Source organism: Sciurus carolinensis, assembly GCF_902686445.1.
Source record: "Sciurus carolinensis chromosome 19 unlocalized genomic scaffold, mSciCar1.2 SUPER_34, whole genome shotgun sequence".
NCBI classification, from domain to species: domain Eukaryota; kingdom Metazoa; phylum Chordata; class Mammalia; order Rodentia; family Sciuridae; genus Sciurus; species Sciurus carolinensis.
Genome location: NW_025920112.1, coordinates 449,964 through 462,247, shown reverse-complemented (window position 1 = coordinate 462,247; position 12,284 = coordinate 449,964). Strand labels below are relative to the sequence as shown.

The following is a 12,284-nucleotide window of genomic DNA, read 5'->3' as shown; positions in this document are numbered from 1 at the left end:
TCTCGCAGCAACAGACAGATGTCTGGTTAGCTGCATATCAGAAGTGGAGGTGCCACCACTGCCCTGGAGGGCCATCTCCACCAGCTCAGCAGGCAGGCCCGCACGAGCCTCCAGGTCTTAGCTGATAGCATTCCCCTTCCTGCTTCCCCAGCTGTCCCTCCAGGCCTTTCCTGTCTCTATGACCAGTTTCCTCGTGAACTCTCGTACATTTGAAGTGCGTGAAGTGTATATTGGACTGAACACAATGAGGGCAATGTTGCATCATTTTAATTATTTTTATTTTTGGGGGGATACCAGGGATTGAACTCAGGGGTACTCAACCACTGAGCCACATCATCAGTCCTATTTTATATTTTATTAGAGATAGGGTCTCACTGAGTTGCTTAGCGCTTCTCCATTGCTGAGGTGAACTTTGAATGCTTGATCCTCCTATCTCAGCCTCTGGAACCACTGGGATTACAGGCATGACATCATTTTAATTATAACAATTGTAATTCTTCTTAAATAGTGAATGGTTATGTTGGGATTAATTTCTAAATGATAAACTGTGGTGGAGATATTTTAACCTTATGTGGAACACATGCTTTCTTTTTGATTTGTGTGCATTTAAGGTGTACGACATGGTGGTCTGATAAACAGTGCAATGATTACTAATGACTACCACAGTCCAGCAGAGTCAGAGGCCCTTCCTCCCACCTCACCTCCCCCGAGGTAGATTATGCTGGGCGAGGTTTGGGCTTTGCAGGTGAAGACATGGATCTGGGAGTGGCAGAGCGTTAAAGGTTGAACTGTGTCCTGCCTAAAATATCACAGGATGAAGTCCTAATGCCCAGTGCCTGGGAAGGTGGCTTTATTTGGAAATAGGGCTGTTTCAGATGCGATTAATCCAGGTGAGGTAATCCTGAGGCAGGTGAGCCCTAGTACGGTGCTCAGTGTCCTCACACGGGTAACCTGGACACAGGCTGATGTAACGGGAGGCTGGAGTCACAAAGCCACAGCCCAGGAGCCACAGGGGCTGGGGTAGAGGCCGCAACCAGGCCCTCCTCACTCCTGCAGGAAGCCAGGTCTCACGGACGTCCTGACCGCAGAGCTGTGGATCCGGGACCCTGCAGTAACACTTCTGGGATTCTAGGCCACCCGGACGCAGTGCTCAGTCACTGTCAGGGGCGGGCTCTGAGGGCCCCAGAGCCGCACCGTGGCCTTATCTCTAAGATGGCGCCTGGCAGTTTGCCAGACATAGCTGCACTCATATACAAGTTTTAGGAAGAAACTCTGATTGGCTGCTGTACATGAGGCGATCCTGGTATCTGCCTGGAGACTGTTCCTTGATAGGCTGACTTTCCTGGTAGTCTACTCTCTGATAGGCTGATGTTCTCAATATAAGTCTGAGACTTGCGGAATAAAGTCCTTTTGGTTCCTGTGATCAAGAAGAGCGTACGCATTGTGATTGTCCCCGCAGGCGGTGGGCCATTGTAAGTGGTGCAGAGACCCGGGAACTCGAGTTATAAAGAAGAAACTGATCAGGTAAATACAGGGAAAGTAAAGTACAGTCTGGCCAGGTTAAAGTTCGCGGGAAAAGCGACAAGTTAAAGTTCGTGGGATAAGTGACGAGTTAAAGTTCGTGGGAAAAGTGACAAGTTAAAGTTCACGGGAAAAGCGACGAGTTAAAGTTCGCGGGAAAAGCGACAAGTTAAAGTTCGCGGGATAAGCGACGAGTTAAGGTTCGCGGGATAAGCGACGGAGATTGAGTGTTTGTAAGTGCTTTCGCTTTTGTTTTGCTAGTTAAAGTGCTTTGCATTGTTAGTTTAATAGAGAAATATGGGCACTGAAATGTCACGAATGCGCATGGAAGGTCCCTTAAAGGATTTGCTCTGGGCCAATGGAATTCCTCTTGAAACTAAAACAGCCCAAAACTTTTTACGCACAGTGGAAGTTATTGCGCCATGGTTCTTGGTCGAGGGATTACTGAATATCCCTCAATGGGAGCTTCTAGGGGAGGATTTGAGAGCAACGGTGAGAGTAAAACCATTACCCCTGGGAACCATGGCCATATGGATGTTAGTTAGAGGGTGTTTAGATACTCCTAATACCAAATGCAGAGAGGCAATAAAACAAGGGGAAGAGGTTTTGGAGGAAATAAAAGAGGAAAGGTCTAAAGCATCAGAAAGGGTGTCAATAAGATCAGAGACAGACAAGGAAAATGAAACTGGGTGTGAGGATAGTTCAGATGAAGAGGAGGATTTACTATGTAGAACAAAAAATCTTGCTATTACAGGATCTACTAAATCAAATGTAGCAGTTAAAAGGAAAACTCACAGACTTACACCGTCTGCTCCCCCACCATATAATTATGAGCATTTAGGGGGACAAAAATGTTATTGTAGCCATCCTAATTCCAATTCAACAGGATGGGACTTCCTACAACAAGATGCAACAGCATTCCCAGTGTTTGAGGATCAAAATAATCAGAGATATCATCAACCTTTGGATTTTAAATTAGTAAAACAATTAAAAGAGGCTGTCATAAACTATGGCCCCCAAGCAGCCTTTACTTTATCACTTGTAGAATCCATAGGGGAAATAAATCTTACTCCTGATGATTGGGGTAACGTGGCACGAGCCATGTTGTCAGGGGGGCAATATCTGGTCTGGAAAACGGCGTGGCAGGAGCATTCCAACAATACTGCACGCCACAATGCTACAGCAGGAAATCCTCAGTTGAATTTAGAGATGCTTATGGGAATGGGAGTATGCACAGGACAACAGACTCAAATTGGCTATAATCCTGCAGTGTACATTCAGGTTTCTGCAGCCGCTGTAAAAGCATGGAAAAGTATACAAGGGAGTGGGGACTTGCAAGGTCAACTGTCAAAAGTTATTCAGGGATCAAATGAGCCATACGCTGATTACGTAGTGAGGTTGATGCAAACAGCAGGCCGCATCTTGGGGGATGTGGATCAAGCTATGCCCTTCGTAAAACAGTTAGCTTATGAACAGGCTAATAAATGGTGTATGGACGCCATTTGTCCCTGGAAAAATAAGGACCTAAGTACATATATCAAAGAGATATCAATGAGACTGTGATTCAAGGAGAAGTTATGGCAGCAGCCATTGCACAAGGATTACAAGGTCCTATAAGAGGGCCTCCAGGAACTTGTTTTTATTGTAAACAACCTGGACATTTCAAAAAGGACTGTCCACAATTAAGGGACCCTAATCAACCCCCTAGAAGACCTAAGCCTCAACGTTGTCCTAGATGTAGAAAAGGTAATCATTGGGCATCTGAATGTAGATCTATGATAGATATAGATGGAGTTCCTCTGCCCCCTCATGGACAGACAAAAAATGGGAGTTGGGGCCTAGCTCCCCGGGGCCCCTCAAAAGTATATGGGGTGATTCACCTCCTGATACTGTTGGAATTTTATTAGGTAGGAGCTCTAGTGCACTCAGGGGACTTATAGTTATCCCTGGAGTTATTGACTCTGATTTTACAGGAGAAATTAAGGTTCTTGCACATTCTCCTCAAGGAATTATCTCCATATCACCTGGGGAGCGCATAGCTCAGCTGTTGATTATTCCCAGCCTTCATAATAATTTTCCATCAACCACAGCAACTAGGGAAACTGCAGGTTTGGGATCTTCTGGAGTTGATTTTGCCTGTCTTACCATGGACATAAAAAATAGGCCAATGCTTAAAAAAAAGATTAAAAATAGAGAATTTCTGGGACTCGTAGATACAGGAGCTGATACTAGCATTATTACCCTAAAAGATTGGCCAAAAGAATGACCTCTACAAGTAGCGGAACAAACCCTGAGGGGATTGGGTGTAGCTCTTAGCCCACAAAGGAGTAGTTCTGTATTGACATGGAAAAACGATGAGGGCCAACAGGGAACATTTCAACCTTATGTCTTAGACCATTTACCTGTTAATTTATGGGGCAGAGATATTCTCATGCAAGTGGATTTAGTACTCACTACAGAAGGCCATTATAGCCAAGAGGCTCAAAATCTAATGCTAAAACAAGTCATAAATGGGACAAGGGGCTTGGCCGCTATGGCCAGGGAAATACCCAGCCAATTAGTGTTAAGGGCAATCAAGGTCGCCAAGGCTTGGGTTTTTCCTTGGGGTCACTGAACAAAAGTATGTAAAAATAACTTGGAAATCCAATGCACCAGTGTGGGTCTCTCAGTGACCCCTGACATTAGAAAAACTTAAAGCGGCCCAAGAACTGGTAGAACAACAATTAGAAGCAAATCATATTAGACCTTCAACTTCTCCTTGGAATACCCCTATTTTTGTCATAAAAAAGAAATCAGGAAAATGGAGGCTCCTTCATGACTTAAGAGCTATGAATGCTACTATGCAGTCTATGGGGTCAACTCAGTTAGGGCTTCCAGTCCTTACTACTTTACCAAAAGATTGGCCTACAATAATTATAGACATAAAAGACTGTTTTTTCTCTATTCCATTACATCCTCGCAATTGTGAGAGATTTGCTTTCACTCTCCCATCTCTAAATCATCAACAGCCTAATCAATGATATGAATGGGTTGTTTTGCCACAAGGTATGACCAATAGCCCCACTATGTGTCAAATTTATGTTGATCAGGCGTTAAAACCCATTCGACAAAAATACTCCAAACTTATTATCTATCATTATATGGATGATATATTATTATGCCACTCTGAGGAAGATATTTTAAAGGATATTTATTCTGAATTAATAGAACAACTCAAATTATGGGGACTCATTATAGCCCCTGAAAAGTTTCAAGTTGGTACTACACAAGAATTCTTAGGAGCCCAATTAAACAGGGCTGTAGTAAAGCCACTAAAAACTGTCATCAGGGTAGATCATTTAAAAACATTAAATGATTTTCAAAAGCTACTAGGGGATATAAATTGAATTTGTCCATATTTGAGGCTTTCCACAGGAGAACTACTTCCTCTTTTTAATATCTTACAAGGGGATCCCCATCCCACATCTCCCAGAGATCTCACTCCTGAAGCACGTCTGGTTTTGAATATTATACAAAAAAGATTAGATGAAGCCCAAGTAGATCGTATTGATCTCTCTCAGCCATTACAATTCATTGTTATTCCTAACAAGAAACTACCCACTGGAGTCTTTTGGCAAGAGGGTCCCTTGTTTTGGTTCCATCTAGCCTGTTCACCCAATAAAACTCTCTTACCCTACCCTGAAGCAGTAGTTCAAGTAATCCTAAAGGCACTTAAATCATCTATCACAGTATTTGGAATTCATCCAGCTACTATCATTATTCCCTATGATAAGCATCAACTTTCTTGGTTATGTAATTTCATGGATTATTGGACTGTTGTTAGATGCTCCACTCAAGCTAACTTTGATATTCACTATCCTAAACATCCTTATATATAATTTTGTAGTAATAATTCTGTAATATTCCCAAGAGTTACCAGACAACAACCTATTCCTAAGGCTCCTATGATTTTCACTGATGGATCCAAAACAGGGACTGGAGCTATTTGTTATCAAGATAAAGTCCAAACATTCCTCTTCCCTAACTCTTCTGCTCAACAAACAGAACTCTTAACAGTTCTTGAAGTTTTTAAAATGTTCCCTAATATTCCATTCAATGTTTACTCAGATAGTTTATATGTAGTTCAAGCTCTCAGTAACTTCGAATGTGCAGGGCTCATTGCCTCAAACTCTGCTATTTTTCATCCTTTACGGACTTTACAACAAATGATTTGGGATCGTTATAATCCTTTCTTTATTGGACATATCAGAGCTCATACCAATTTACCTGGACCTTTAGCTCTAGGGAATAATGTAGCAGACATAGCAACTAAGGATCCCCACATTTTTTCTGCGTTTGAGGCAGCAAAAAATTATCATCAACAATTCCATGTTAATTCTACAACATTGAAACTGAAGTTTCCCATTACTAAAGAAACTGCACGTGCTATTGTTAAATCTTGCGGCCAGTGTACAGTCCTCCATCATCCACCTTCTATAGGAGTTAATCCTAAAGGACTGTTACCTAATCATCTATGGCAAATGGATGTTACTCACATTCCTGAATTTGGTAACCTGAAATATGTACATGTATCTGTAGACACATGTTCAGGTATCATCTTTGCGTTGCTACACAGCGGAGAAAAAGTCAAAGATGTCATTTCCCACTGTCTCCAGGCTTTCGCAGCCTGGGGACTTCCTAAACAACTTAAAATGGACAATGGCCCTGCTTATACTTCAACCTCTTTTAACCAATTTCTCACTAAATTTGAAATAACTCTAACCACAGGTATACCTTATGACCCACAAGGACAAGGTATTGTTGAACGTGCACATCTCACCCTCAAAAATACTCTTTATAAACAAAAAGGGGGAATAGGGGAGACCTTCAGGTCCCCTAAAGATAAACTTTCTCTTTGCCTCTTTATTTTAAAATTTTTAACTCTGGATAATGAGGGTCGCTCTGCCGCCGAGAGACATGGCAATCATAAACAACATGATAGAGTGATGGTAAAATGGAAGGATGTTCTTACAGGACAATGGAACGGCCCGGACCCAGTGCTTTACTGGAGCCGAGGCTCGGTTTGTGTGTTTCCACAGGATAAAACATCGCCTATTTGGGTTCCTGAGTGACTAACTCGACCAGTGCCAACGCTACCAATAAGTAACTCAGACTCCTGATGACCATGATGCTCATAGCCTTTCCCCCCTTAAACTAACTTACAACCTCTTTTTAGTCTCTTAGGAACAACAGTTCAACTATGTATCTCTCAATGTTGGAATGCTTCTAGGTTCCCGCTGGCAGTCTTAATGCATGTTCTTACCTTCCTACCAGTCCCAGTCTCTGTTACAGATGCAGAATTGCCAGTGTTACTATCAAGAAACAGGAGAGATTTTGGCATCACAGCGGCCGTGGTCACACGGTAGCAGTCTCTGCAGTGGCAGCCGCAACTGCAGCAGCAGCATTGACAGCAGCAACAATCACTTGACAGCTGCAGCCTTACAGACTAAAGAGACCCTAAACCAACATCTAACAGCAGGCATACTCCTTGTAAATCAAAGAGTGGACTTACTACAAGAACAAGTGGATATCTTGCAGGAACTTTTGGGACTGGGATGTGTTTATCCTTTAAGAGCAGTGTGTGTCACACCTATTGCTTATAATAACCTTAGCTCTGTGGTTATGTTATCTAAAAATCTCTCTGTCTACCTTACTAGTAATTGGTCATCTACGTTTGATAATTTAACCAGTCAGCTACGAGCTGAAATACTCAGAGTCAATGCCACCAGGGTTCAAGTTGCATTGGTATCCGAGATGTTCTCTTTGGTATCTAAAGCCCTGGGATTGACAAAATAGTGGGCTGGAACAGTAGCTGTTCTGATTATTATCTGCTTAGGGATAGCCTATGTTATACACAGCCAAATCAGAGCTCGCCAAGATGCCCGATGTCATCAACGGTCTACAGTACAGACTTTGTCAGCCATTGGGACAGGTACATCCCCCCAAGTATGGCTAAGCATGCTGGACCAGTAGTCAAAGACGGGTAAGATCCGTGGAAATGCATACCAACCTAAGACAGGGTTCTGACGCCTGGAGGTCAGAATTCCAATGACGGGTAAGGATGTAATTTGCCATGGACCACCTAAGACAGGCATGGTCCCAAGTCATCTTTTCTTTATTTAAAGAATAAGGGGGAGATGTCAGGGGCGGGCTCTGAGGGCCCCAGAGACGCACCGTGGCCTGATCTCTAAGATGGCGCCTGGCAGTTTGCCAGACATAGCTGCACTCATATACAAGTTTTAGGAAGAAACTCTGATTGGCTGTTGTACATGAGGCGATCCTGGTATCTGCCTGGAGACTGTTCCTTGATAGGCTGACTTTCCTGGTAGTCTACTCTCTGATAGGCTGATGTTCTCAATATAAGTCTGAGACTTGTGGAATAAAGTCCTTTTGGTTCCTGTGATCAAGAAGAGCGTACGCGTTGTGATTGTCCCCGCGGGCGGTGGCGATCATAAGTCATGGCAGCCCTGGAGAAGTGACAAGATGTCCGCTGCTCTTGGGAAGTATGATGACCAAATGGCAGAAAGGTGGCATCCTTCCCAAGGTGATGTGACTTGCTGCCTGTGTGGAGACCATCGGAACAGCAGCACCTGTGAATGACCAAGTGTGTATCAGGAAATCCATGAGGACTTTTACGAAACAGCAGTATTGGGGGTTAGACCCTCCGGAGTCTTCAATATGCCAAGTCATCACTGTAACAAGTTACCGTGACACAGAAGGGCCATCTCAAGTCATCAGAAAATAAATCTATTTCCTTTCATTTTTAGTTACTTTATTGAGTTAAAATTGATATGTAATAAAATGTATAGTATTCTAAATAAAATATTTAATGATCAAACTACTAAACAAACTATTCCAAATAAAAGAGACAAAAGTAACAGTAAATAAATTCACATATCAACCTCAGTTGAATTCTGTATCAAAGTAAAACAGCTATAAAGAGCTTTCAATCTGAAATTCTTAAACCTGGGTCATGTGTTTCAATAATAAAGCATGTCCTCAGACCCACCCAAATGAAGACCATCTGACCCAGCAGACACTCAGGAGGAAGGTCTGTGCTGCCAGAAGGCGTGGGGAGCAGAGTGGTAGAGTGTGAGGTAGGTAAAGAATCTTTATTATGACAACAGAAGTGCATCCAGTAAGAATTTCTTTATAAAGGGAAAAGTACAGAAATAGTCAACCACAATGGCCCAAGAGTCTGGAGAGGGGAAATATTTAAAGTTTGCACATTAACCAGAAGCAGGATAAATGTTTCATGAACTTCAAACATTAGCAAGTTAAACATGCATGTCTTAGTTTATAGGTTAATTAGCCAAAGAATAAGAGAGTGAAAAGTATTAAACTCAGAGAAAAATGGAATTATATCAACAAGATTATCAATCAGTCCTTACAAGCTCAGAAAAAGAGAAAGTACAGTGACAAGCACCAAGCCTTCCAGAAGAGCGACATGTCACAAATATAGCAGTGAACACAGTGTTAGAAACACAGCAGATTCCCTGTTTTGAAATCAAAGTTTGCAGGCAGAAAAACGAAATAAAGCTAAACCTAATTATATGCTGTTTCCAAGAGACACATAGTTGGGGGAGAGAAAAAAAAAACAGAGAAAAGATATTTCAGATAGAGGATAAGAGAAAGTCAACGGGTTCATCAGACTAAATAGACAAGTGTTCATGAAGACTGTCACCTCAAGATAATAAAACATAGAAGTGCAAATTTAAACTTTTACGTCACCAGAAATGACACTAAACATGAATCAAAAAGATGAAACTGAGGGGAAAAACTTAGGGGGAAGCTATAAGCGTCCCCTCTGTAAAATGGATGAAAGACACAGATGAAAACCAGCAGAATCTGAACAACAGCTCCTCACGGACAGCTGAAAAACTGCAGATTTAACAATGGTCAGTATCCAGAACACAGACATCGACTGTTCAGGACTCCATAAAAGAAGCCAAATTCCACTTCTGAGGAGAGAAAACTTTGCTCACAGTGTTTTAATTTTAAATTCAATGAAAAAGGTAAATAAGAGTTTCATGAGAAAATATGTTTCTAAATGATGTCTGGGTCTAAATAAAGGCCTCTATTAAAATAGTTGGCTGCTTTGAAAACATCACTTAATGAAGAATGCAGAAGCTTACCTGTGTCATTAAGGGCTTTTTAGAATTTAAAATCAATGGTTAAAGATCTACTTTACCACAACAGGAAAAGTACAACAGATGAAATACAAAGAGAGACAAAATTTTATTTTGAAACTTCTGTAGAGAGATTTAACAAAACCAGATGAAAGCTCATTTAACAAATGAATGACATTGATAGATCTCTCCTGAAATTGATGAACGATCCTCTAGAATGAGAAAGTGGTAAACATTAAAAATAATAAATGCATTGCATTGTTACTTAATACAGTTGCCTCTCTGTGCAAGACATCACCAAAGCCTATTCTTCCCATTGAACTGAAATTTGTCAGTTAATAATAAAAAATTTCAATAAAAAATAAAAACAAAATAAATGAAACCTATGTTAAAACAATACATACATGTAACTAATATCTAAAATGTAAAGATAAGGTAACTGAATGTCTTTCATCTATTCTACCCATTTGGGCAGTTTTGCTCTTTACATTTTTGTTACTGTAATTTCACTGATTTCCAAAATGAAGCTGTCCTCGTTCTAGACAATGTGCTTTCATGGTGTTACTTTTTTTGCATGACTTGGTAGGATTGACTTATAAAATCAGAAAAAGAAAACTCCTCTCACGCCTGGTGGGAATAATTGTCACTGAGAAGCACCATGCTCGGTGGCCTGCAGGGCAGAGAGAACTGTCAGTCTGGAAGACAGGCAGATCTGAGTCCCTGGTACTTAGCTGCCACTGTGACACAGCAGATCGGGTGGTGGCAACAGAACAACTGGGGGTCCCAGATCACACCGTGGCCCCCTTGACTCAACCAGGCTCCTCAGAGCCACCATGACGTCTTTGTTGTACAGGCTGTAGATGAGGGGGTTCAGCTCAGAGGTGAGGATGCTGTGGAAGGCCGTCGCCGTCACGTCCTGCTGTGCTGTGTGGTAGGAACTGGGGAGCATGTAGGTGTAGACGGCCGCACCAAAGAAGAGCAGCACCACACTCACGTGGGAGGAGCAGGTGGCCAGAGCCTTCCTGCGGCCCTTGGCAGAGCTGGTCCTGAGGACGAGGAGCAGGATGAGGGTGTAGGAGCTGGAGATGACCAGGCTGGGCACGGGCAGCATGAGGACACAGCACAGGTACATGAGCAGCTGGTAGGAGAGACGTCAGAGCAGGAGACCTTCAGCAGGGCAGGGGCCTCGCAGAAGCAGCTCAGGGTCTTCCTGGACTCACAGAAGGGGAAGCTCATGGTGATGGGGGTGAGCAGCAAGCCATCCAGCACTCCCAGGAGCCAGCATCCTGACACCAGCGGCCGGCAGACCCTCGGTTCATCAGCAGGGGTAATGCAGAGGTCTGCAGATGGCAGCCTACCGGTCACAGGCCATGGCCGACAGGAGGAAAAACTCAGCTCCTGCCAGGGTCAGGCAGAAGAACATCTGGATCCCACAGCCTGCGGGGGAGATTGTGTGGTCTCCCGTGACCTGGGCCACCAGCGTCTTGGGCACAGTCACGGCGATGTGCATGAGATCCATGAGAGACAGCTGGCTGATGAAGGAGTCCATGCACTGAGGAGGCGAATCTCCATACAGATCCAGAAGATGAGGAGCGTGACCCCATCCAGGGCCATTTCCAAAAATAAGCCCATGGGCAACAAGCACATGGAAAGTTGTTGAGTATCACTAACAACAAAGGACATACAAACCAGAATCACCTCCAACCCACCAGGGTGGCTACAATAATAAATAAATAGCAGCGAGTCTTGGGAGAAGGTGGATTGTTTGGATCCTTTTGTACTGTGTCGACTTAAATGGTGCAGCAACCACGGACCATGTTTTACCCTTACAAAAATTATGTATATAAAGACTATACAGTCTGGCCATTCTGCTTGTTGATGTATGTATAAAAGAGATATCTGCTGTCCTAAGTTCACAGCAGCATTATCCACAATAGGAGGTAGGAGGAAAGCAAGTTCATTGATAGATAAACACAAAGTGTTTTAAGCAACTGCAATGGAAAGATTGAGAGGAAGGAAATCCAAACACATGCTCCAACATGACTGCATCCTGGGGACATTTTGCTAAGTGGAATAAGTCAGTCACCAGAGGACAGATCCATGAGAAGTCCACCTATGTGAGGTACATAGAGTTGTCAAGAGACATGGAGGTGGACTAAGAGCATCCATAGTTGGTAAGAGGTAAGAGGGTGGAAGCTGGGGGGTGATTCAACCTGCCTACTTTCAGTTTTACAAATGTGAAAACAATCCTGAGAGGGTTTGCACAGCGCAGAATATTCTTAAGACACCAAACTAATCCTTGAAGTAATGAAACAGAAAATTCACGTCACATGATTTAAGCTGAAGTAGAGAACATTCTCTTGCTTTGCCTGCACATATTCTGTAGCTGAACAGTGTATGTGCCTCCAGGATTGCTTCAGAAATGTCATATTTGTAAAATACAAAAATATCTGTAAAAGTGTCATTGTGTAATAAAGTGATTATGTTAATAATTAATTGCAGGAACTCCTTCCTCTGTCACCGGCAGACATAAAAGTCCACCGTGTGTTCATGTGAACGTGTATGTACTGCAGAATTGTTTCCTAATTGTCTAAG

The 12,284-nt window shown here is 42.8% G+C and overlaps 1 pseudogene; it reads right to left on the bottom strand.

The window, feature by feature from the left end:
• Nucleotides 1-10,416: 10,416 nt before the first annotated feature.
• On the bottom strand, nt 10,417-11,238 carry LOC124973448 (olfactory receptor 2T3-like; annotated as a pseudogene).
• Nucleotides 11,239-12,284: the final 1,046 nt, after the last annotated feature.